We start from the raw sequence: 10,165 nt of genomic DNA, 5'->3' as shown, positions 1-10,165 counted from the left end.
TGCAGCTCTGCTCTCTGGTGCTGGTTCCTGACTTGAGTGCAGGGTAGGTAGTATGTGGTGAAGGAGGTTCCCATTGTTTGGTGCAGGTGGGGAGGGCTGCAACAGGAAGGCAAGCGTCGGCTAGGAAAGTGTGCTTGTTTAGGGAGTTGAGGATAAAATGCATAGAGGGCTGAGGAGCTGCAGATGAGTGTTTTATTTTCCTGTCCGCATCAAACATAGAGGCTAGTGACATTCATCTTCAGTTTTCTCACTGGGTCATGTCATACGTGTAAACATATGCAATAAAACAAATAAAAATACAACAGCTGGTATCTTTCAAAGTTAGGTTTTCAACATTCTTAGGCCATGTCTACACGTAGTGCTGCAGCTGTACCGATTCAGCTGCAGTGTGTCTGGTGAAGATGCTCTATGCTGACGGGAGAGAGCTCCGTGAAACTCTCCCGCCGACATAGCACTGTGCACACGAGCGCTTATGTCAGCGTAACTGATGTCGCTCAGGAAGGTAGTTTATTCACATGCCTGAGCAACAAGTTCTGCTGATATGGGCTGTAGTGTAGACATCTTCTTGAGGTGTGATGTTGACACAGTGCATCTATGCTAGTGTCCCTATCTGTTCTGTGGGTGCATTCTTTCAGGATCTGCTTTTAGACTAAAGATTTTTTCTTTTTCTTCTCAATTAAAGTCCTACCCCCACCACAGGGCAATCCAGCATTGGATCTCCCTTGCTGCTTAGACCTAAACTGACCCATACGCTGGAGAAGTTCTCACTTGCCTAGGGCAGGGATTCATGATGTTTCCAATCTATTCTAAAAGGAATCCCTCTTATCTTCACATGCTTTTAAGCATTTGTTTTTAATCCTCTTCACTATGAATCACATCCACCCATTGTGATTTTTGTAATTCCTCATAAATGTAATGAATTATATCATTTCCTGTATGCATTTTAATTTCATATCCCCACCAACAAGTAGCTAGGCAGGCAGCAATGCTTCTTGGCATGTAGAGCACTGGCATGCCAAGGATTTCCTTTTGGAAGCTTTGGTCTTTTCTGTAATCTCAAGAACTAGCTGTGGAACAGTCTTTGTAATATCTCATATTCAATAACAGTACAGCTGTCTCCCCCAGATTGTGTTATTCTCCACATCTCCAAAAGACTTTTGCTGTCTCATGCTTTTCCACTGTTAATGTTCTACAGCCATTCCCCACTCTGCCTGATGGGTGTTCCCATGGAGAGGAAGTAAAGATCTCTATTCAGTTCAGTTTTATTTTCCTCAGGATGTCCTTCTCAGGTTCACCAATACATAGTTATTTCTGCTTTTTAAACCAAGCAAGTATATTACAAGTTATTTTGGCACCCTGCTGGTGTAATTTATAATCTGCAGCACTACTGTTTCATTACTATATGCCAGTGCTAAAAATATAACTATTAGTGAGACAAGGTGGATGAGGTAATACCTCTTATTGGTCCAACTTCTGTTGGTGAGGGAGACAAGCTTTTGAGCTACACAGAGCTCTTTTTCAAGAACTTGTTTCTCTCACCAACGGAAGTTGGTCCAATAAGAGTTATTGACGCATCCACCTTCTCTCTAATATCCTGGGACTGACATAGCTACAACAACACTGCATAACTTAACTATATGATATTTGAAAAGCTATACAATCAATTCATACCAAGAAAGTAAAATCCTTGTTGGAGGTACCATGAAGAAATAGAAAGAGCTGTACATTCTTTTTCGTCAATTTTTTTTGTCTTAGGAATATATCCCAATTTCCCAGTAAATATAGTTATCTGGGAATTGAAATTCTGCTACATTACCTGAGGTGAATCCACCAATCATACATCTGACATGTTAGGCATCAAAAACTGTAGCAAAGACCTCCAATTTTCCCCCAAAGTACCTGTGGCAGGTCTATTTGCTCTTTGTCTTTCTTTGCATTGCTACCTTTGCTTTGAGAGCCATTTCCGCTGTGGGAAAAGGCCCATTCTGCCCTCACACTAGTGCATGCTGCACATCCATCTTGGAAAATAGCTACTGTTCTAGGGTAAACATTTATAAAGATATGAGACTTCAGGCTTATTATGGGTAATGTGTTCGGATCTTTAAATAGAAGTACTTGCAGGGCTGACATAATATAGTCAACTCCCTTAGAATGAACTATTTTTTTTTATAAGACTGGAAAGAGGTCAGCATGGAAAATATAAATGGCAGTGGTAAGCGGACCCGGTGCGGCCTAGTAAATGGGGAATTTGGATTGGGACTTCGGAAACTTGGGTTCACTTCTTGACACTACTACTGGCTTGTTGGGTAACCTTGGACAAGTCACTCTCCCTCTGTAAAATGGGAATGGCACTGATGTCTCCTGTAAAACACTTTGAGATCTATGGATGAAAAAGCATTGTGTAAGAGATTATTGTGCTCCCAAGCACCACCCACTTGTGATGTCAAAATCAGTTGTCATTCACAATAGAATCTGCAGACCTTCATAACATGATTGTCCTTCCCTGCCTCCTGGCCTGGTTTGATCAGCAGTGAAACTCTCATCAGTGTTGACACTTAAATTCTAATGATATAGGTGGAGAAGATATTTTCATTACAACTTCTTTCCAAAGAAAAAATGGCTTTTTGAACAAAATGACATTTTTTCTGCAAATAAATGTTTCCTTCAAAGTTTTCCCCAGTTATTTTATGTCTTTATTTTTTTTAATCAAGAATAATTCAGGTTGTTTTTTGAAACAAACCAAATCTGACTATTTTTGTTGCAAAAAAAAAATCAAATAAGCAAAATTTCAAACAACTTTTTTTAAAAAAATTATCCCATGGAAAAATAATGGCCATTTTAAAGAGCATATACGTAGTCTTCAGAGTTAATGCTGCATTTATACAAACAGGAGCAGCTTGCATTTTTATCTGAGCTGCTATTTCAGTGTCTCTGCAGATACAGGTATGTGTCACTACATCTAGTTGCATAAGTAACCTTCAGACAAGGAATTGTATGCAACCATAATTAAATAAAAGCCTAGAGCACAAAATGGCAGTCCCAGGAAAAAGTTCTGGCTTGACAAGATGCTTTGTTCTGGTCCAATGCCACCATTGGGAATGGATAATAAATCAGTCAAAAGAATAACTTTCCTGTGTATTAAAAGATTAATTGCAATGAAAAGTTGAGTTGGGAAAGGGAAAAGGAAAGAACGCACAATGGGACCTTCAAAAATAAATGCATCTTAAGTCATTTTTATAGCTGTTTTTCATTGTGTACTTGTGTTTGACCTTGATTGTTCTAATATGGTTCAGAATATGTTGGCAGCTTTGTTTTGGAAAGGAGCAATTAACTTAGTTGCCATTGGGTGTAGCTATTGTGGTGTTGTCTTTGGAGGTGATCACAAAACTGCTGTGAAACTGTTTATTTTTGCACTAAGGCCAATGCAGAGGAAATTATTTCAATAACAATTTCCAGTTTCACAGTATTTTCACAGGATGCCAGAAATCGTGCTATTCGTAATGAGCAAAAATCTTAGTTTATCAGCTAATGTGGCTCAAAGAAAAGCTTTTTGTCACTGGGTAATTTTAAAAAAAAGAAGACTGAAATATATATTTAAACTTATAAGTTGGCATGTGTGAGGAATGGTGCCTTTTCCTTGTTTTGAATAAATTTAGTTTTCAAATAATATTCTGGAGACATGGAAATACTCTAGGTTTCATCAGACTTGAGTATGGTGTGCAGATCATATATGTACTGTACATGCCTAGCAAAATTTGCCCCTCCATTCCTACACGAACAGTAACTTCATATGAGGAATTGTGATGGGGTATACCAGACCCTCTGAGGCCCCCTGCTGAAGGCCTTATGACCCTACCACACCCTGCCCCAAAAAAGGGCAGTGGAGTGGGTCCTCCAAGCTGCCTAGAGTGGCTGTGTGGAACACAGCCAATCAGGGCCCAGCAGTCTAATATAAGAAGAGCTGCAGGACTAGCGGAGTTCAGTTCCTTGCTGGAGCTGTAGGAGTGTGGATGAGGTGTGGCTGGCTGATGGAGCTACAGAACCCCAGACAGGGCAGCGCTGCAAGAAGTCGGGGAGGGCGAGAAGAAGCCCTGAGCTGGTTGCTGGGATTCCATTAGGACAAGGCCCTGCAGTAAGGGTGAAGCTGGTGTGAGACCATAGGAAAGTGGCCAGGGAATTAGAGAAGCTGTACAACATAGTTAAAGGGACATAGTAGATGGCTGCTATGTACAGGGTCCCTGGGCTGGGGCCCTGGTCCTTCCAACCCTCTGTTGGGCCCTGAGGGGAAGTGGCCTGAACTGTAGTGGTCCATCTGGAGGCCTGGAGGGCTGTAGTCAGGAAGCCCCAGAGAGCGAAGACATTGTCTCCACGTAGGACAAGTAGTAACGGGCTTAATCTGCATCAAGGGAAATGTAGGTTAGATATTAGGAAAAATGTTCTACCTGGAAGGGTAGTTAAGCTCTGGAATAGGCTTCCAAGAGAGGTTGCAGAATCTCCATCACTGGAGGATTTTAAGAACAGGTTAGACAAACATCTGTCAGGTATGGTCTAGGCAGGGGATCTGGAACAATTTGACACAACCTGCATATGAGGGAAGCCATGAATTTTATTACTTAAAGCTAGGGGAGTTCTGGTGCTTAGTTCCTGTGTCTTGGGTCTATGTATACTTGGTCCTGCCTCAGTAGGAGGAGATGGACTAGGTGACCTCTCAAGGTCCCTTTCAGCCCTATGTTTCTGATTCTATGGGCAATCTCAGTTCCCAAATTAAGTCAGTGGCAGTTGAAGCTATTCAGCACCTTTGAAAATCAGGCCACTTCTATTCAGGTGCACACTTCTTGTGCACACACATTTGCCAATTTTGACCATATGTTCTTGCCTGCCCACTAAGGCCTTCAAGACACAAAACTAAATTATCAGATGAGGACAAATGTTTAAAAATAAATTCACTTCCACCATTCGTCACTCTTGCTCATTGTTCCTTATCTACACTCTAGACCAGGAAAAGCTTCTCTTCACTGAAAAGCTTATAGCCTAGAGCAGGGGTCGGCAACCTCTGGCACGCAGCTCACCAGGGTAAGCCCCCTGGCAGGCTGGACCAGTTTGTTTACCTGCCGCGTCTGCAGATTCGGCCTATTGTGGCTCTCACTGGCTGCGGTTCGACTCTCCAGGCCAACGGGGGTGGCGGGAAGCCGCGACCAGCACGTGCCTCGGTCCGCGACACTTCCCGCAGCGGCCATTGGCCTGCTAGGTTGCTTACCCTGGCAAGCCATGTGCCAGATGTTGCCGACCCCTGCTCTAGGCTATAAGCTTTTCAGTGAAGATATTGTATCTCTTAAACTGCACTGTGAAACAACTGCACTGTGAAACAAGAAGCATAATTTTGGATGCTATAATAATAGCTTCCAAACTTGAATTCTTAGGGTAGGTCTATGCTTAGGGTGGCATGTAGAGTACAGACCAGTGGTGGGCGACCAGACACTGCACCCCCAGCTAGCACAGGTATAAATAGCAGTGCTGATGCTGAGACACTACTTAGCAAGTAGAGTACAGACACTTCAGAAGCCTAGAGTGTATACCCTCCATGCCTCTCTACCTGCCCAAGCAATGCTCCCCCATCTACACTGCTAGTTTTAGTAGTGTAGCGTCCCTGATACTTCCTCTTCCTCCATGTCAGCGTCTTTACTGCTGCATGTAGCTACACACTGCAGTGTGGACACAGCCTGTCTTTCACTGCTCTGTATAGCTACATGTACCCTACACGCTCCTGCAAGTGTAGACAAGGCCTTAAATGAACTGAATCTGACCTCTGATACTCTTCCAGGTATTAGCCTATAGCTCCACATAGGCTAGCTAGCTTGTGTGTAAAGCACCACTGCACTCTGAGAGGTTTTGATGTATGGCAGGAGCTGAGTTAGGAGAAATATCAGAGTAAGAGTCCAAGTGAACTCTGCAGTAAAGACAAGCCATCAGAAGGATATAGTCATGCTGGTTCTAGCCCAGCATTTTCAGAGGTATTTTGCCTGAGTCATGCATGATGCCTTTGTGGCTTCGTGCTGCGGTAGTGCATGCACCAGCTGCTGTAATGCCACAGCTATGAGGCAGTATAGCCCATTGGAAACACTGTTACAGGATATGATTGAAGATCCATTGACTTTATGAGCTGGAAGGGGAAAAAAACAGCCACAGAGTGGATATGATGCATCTAACAGTGGAGGAAAACTAACGCACTAAATGTGGTGTTAAAGAAAATTAAGGGAGAGGAAAATAAATTACCTGTAGTTCACAAAACAATCACATGATGTGAGAAAAGGGGTGAGAGAATAAAACTGTGGTGGTTATGAAGACAAGTTTTCCAAATTCCTAGATATCCACTACAAAGTGGTTTCTAAGCAACCAGATCATATAGGTAGCCTTTGGAGCGTGAGGTAATCTGAGTTCTGAGACAAAGAGGAAGGAAAAGATTAAATACTGCTAGAGCCAGGTTGAGAGATCACTGGGGGAGTGGGATCGCTAAGTGCAGTCTCTGCCCTAATTGTGCAATTGAAGAAAGGATGATTTTATTTGTACTGAGGATTTCTTCCCAATGTAATCCATAATCTAAGCTAAGGGATTTGAAAGGGGAAAGAGTATAAAGAAAAAGCAAGAACTTGCAAGGTACAATAAATTCAGATGTCTCCCATTAAGACCAAATAGACAATGTGATTTCAGAATTTGTCAGTCATGGCCTCTCCCTTTCACCCCTTTGTATTCTTCTCCAGCTTAACCAATATCATGCTCTGTGCCACCATGGTTTAAATCTTTTGCTACGTTCTCTTCGTAAGCTTCTGTTTATATTACAACTACATATCTAGACATAAAATAGGACTGCGGGCTTAGCCTCTGTTTTGCAGCAGAGTGAGATCTGCTGCTCTACAACCAGTGTCTGTAGTCTGCATCCTGATTATTAAATGTCCTTTCCTTATTCAGGCAAAAATTCCACTGAATGAAGGTTTGGGCCATAAGGGAGAAAAATTAACATCCAAGATTTAAACAGCTGACTCACTATAGATGGACTATTATATAATAATGCAAATTTGACTGAAGACACTGAAAAATGTCCAGAATTTTTTTGCCATCAGAGGAAAAATTATTGCCTTTGAGAATTACTGTAATTCAACACCTGTAGCTGTTTCTATAGAGTGTATTGTCAGATTCCTATGGCTGAGACCCCTTAGTATAAATATGCATGTCATGAAATTCCTTGTACCTTCTTTTTCTTTTTTTGTTTTAAAATGTGTTTTAGGTGCTCTTAGTTTTGAATACATTATGTAATACATCCCTAACTAACAAGCTACATCTGGGGGATTGATGCCAAAAGGCTCTGTAATTAAATGTGCCTGTTCTTTATTTCATCCAAGCATCTTGTTCTGTGTATGTGGCTTCTCTTAGTTTTTCTTTAAATTCACAGAGGTGTGCTGGACAGACTGTCACTGCGGTGACTCAAAATGACTCTTAAGGGCCTGCTCTGGCTCCCATTGAAGTCTGTGGCAAAATTCCCATTTCTGAGCAGGATAAAGCTCCAGATGTTTTCCTTGGCAGGGCCTTCAAGCTCAAAGCCCATCAATGCATGTGAGTTTTGTTCACTTTTGAAGCTGCATATATCAGAGTTAAATTTCATCTGTTATGATGTCCAGTCCGCTTGTGACAAGGTGGAACTCATCATTCTGGTGCTTCCTGCCAGCAGCCATGGGAATTAGCTCTTCTCACCAGTGCGCCCTCTTCTGGTGGTGCCTCATCGCCATCACTTCTGTTCTGGGACCCACATCACTCCCAGGACCATGACATCTTCTTTGGTGGCACAGCCCTCCAGCTGTGCCTCACCCTTCTGGGGGAACGTTGCAGTCCCTTAATCCAGCCACTTCCTCAGTGGTGAGTGGGGGCAGGGACCTGGAGCCAACCACTACGCTGGGTCCCAGCTGCTTGCTGCATCCCCTCTGACTTCTTATGAGTCCTGCACCTTCTTTGTCCTTGCCTCAGCGCCTTAGCCTGTAGATCCCTGCAGTCCATCAGGAGCAGCCTTTAGCCCCCCAGGTCTCTGCCAGCAGCACTGCTCTGTCCACTGTACTCATTGCCTTCATCTTGCAAGTAGTGGTGGATTAATGATTTTTCCACCCCTAGGCCCTGAAATAATTGCTATCCCTGGCCACATATGAAATTGTTTTAGTTTTGTTTACAAATTCTCACGAGCGTGTTTACTAAATGGCATCATGCTGTCATTGGTGGTTTCAGTCATAGAATCATAGACTATCAGGGTAGGAAGGGACCTCAGGAGATCATCTAGTCCAACCCCCTACTCAAATCAGGACTAATCCCCAGACAGATTTTTGTCCCAGACCCCTAAATGGCCCCCTCAAGGATTGAACTCACAGTCCTGGGTTTAGCAGGCCAACACTCAATCCACTGAGCTATCCCCACCTCCATCATAGGTGACTCTGTGGGTACCCTGGGGCTGGAGCACCCATGGGGAAAAATTGGTGGGTGCTCTCCACCCACTGGCAGCTTCCCGCCCTCTCCACCCCAGCTCACCTCTGCTCCACCTCTTTCCCTGAGTGTGCCATGTCCCTGTTTCTCCCCCTAGCTCCCAGTGCTTGGTTTCCAAAACAACTGTTTCATGGTGGCAAGCTCTGGGAGTAGGGAGGAGGGGAAAGCAGCACACTCTGGGAAGACCACATTCCGGGAAGACGGGGCATTCACTCAGGCCAGGGCTTTATAAAGCTGCGCACAAGTGACCAGGGGAGCTTTGCGAACAGCGGGCTGCTAACAGGGAGTTTTGCAAGGGAGTTCTCCAGGTGAAGGAGGAGCAAATACCACATCTGTGGGGTAAGTGACTGTATGCAGTGTGTGTATTTGTTTGTGTTTGGGGGTTACTTGCTGTGTGCTGAGCTTGTGTTTGTCAGTCTGTTTGTTTGTTTTGGTTGTTTGAAGGACCATGTGCTGTAGCTGGCAGTTGGAGGCTGAGCGACAAAGGAAGGTTTGAAAGCCAGAAGCCTCTGGTAATTGGCTGAGCCTTAACCAGTGGGCGGGGCATTCACTCAAGGCCAGGGCTTAAAGCCCATGCCGCAGCGACCAGGGGGCTGCTAACAGAGGAGTTTCGGGCAAGGGAGTTTGGGAAGGGGAGTGGGAAGAGAGTGGGGGTGCCCCTTGTTGCCTATCCATGATCCCGTTAGTCCCTTGAAAACGCGTTCATAAACGCAGACATCTACATCCGAGGTAAACCTTTGCTCTCTTCAAAGAGAGGCAGGAGCGACAGGGAGCTGCAGGACAAGGGAGTGTTTGAGTAGGAGTTTGCAGAGGGAGAGCGTTACTAGTGGTGAGCTGAAAGACCGCACACTGTCACACTGCCTGCATCTCACCCTGTGCCGTGTTGCTGCTTATCGCGCAGTAGGCCGGAGCAGAGGCAGAGCACAGAAGCATGGATGCTTCTACCCAGATTCTAGTGTGGTTTGGCTAAGCAAGACTATAGCTTGCAATTCCACTTACTGATATCCAGGATGGAGCGGGGGCTCCAATGTGAAAGGTGCCTACTGGTGGAATCTCTCAGGCAGCAGGTGGGAGAGCTACGAGAGAAGTGGCTAGGTTGAGAAGCATCCGTCATCCCATGAGCACATTCGGGACAGTGTCCATGTGGAGACAGCTGAGGTAGCTGCTCGCAGTTCACCAGGACTGGTGACACAACCACGGTGGAGGAGGAGATGGCTAGGGTGGACACTGGGCAGCTGGTTACTTCTGGCAGCAGGCAGTGCTCCACCCTGCTGCGAACCTCCCACCGTGGTAATAGGAGGTAACCGTTATGCTCTTTGTTACAGGAGAGAAGGAATCACCCCTACAGTAAAGGAGGAGAAGACCGTACCCCTAAGGCTGGGAGGTCTGCTGCCACCACTGAAAATAGGAAAACGTAGGGTAATGGTGGTCGGAGACTCTCTTGCGAGGGGCATGGAAGCGCCCATCTGTTCGCTCCTGACATTTCACTCGGGGTATCGCTGGCCTGCGGGGGCTCAATACTGAACGTTACAGAGAGAAGTTGTAGAGGATGTATTCCTGCCGCTCTCTGATTACCCTACCCCCATGCTACAGCACCCATGGGGCACAAATGATACTGCGCAGGTGGAGGCTGAACAGATCAAGA

The sequence above is a fragment of the Chelonoidis abingdonii genome, chromosome 1 (genome assembly GCF_003597395.2).
Source record: "Chelonoidis abingdonii isolate Lonesome George chromosome 1, CheloAbing_2.0, whole genome shotgun sequence".
NCBI lineage: Eukaryota > Metazoa > Chordata > Testudines > Testudinidae > Chelonoidis > Chelonoidis abingdonii.
Note: the sequence above shows the minus strand (reverse complement) of the source record.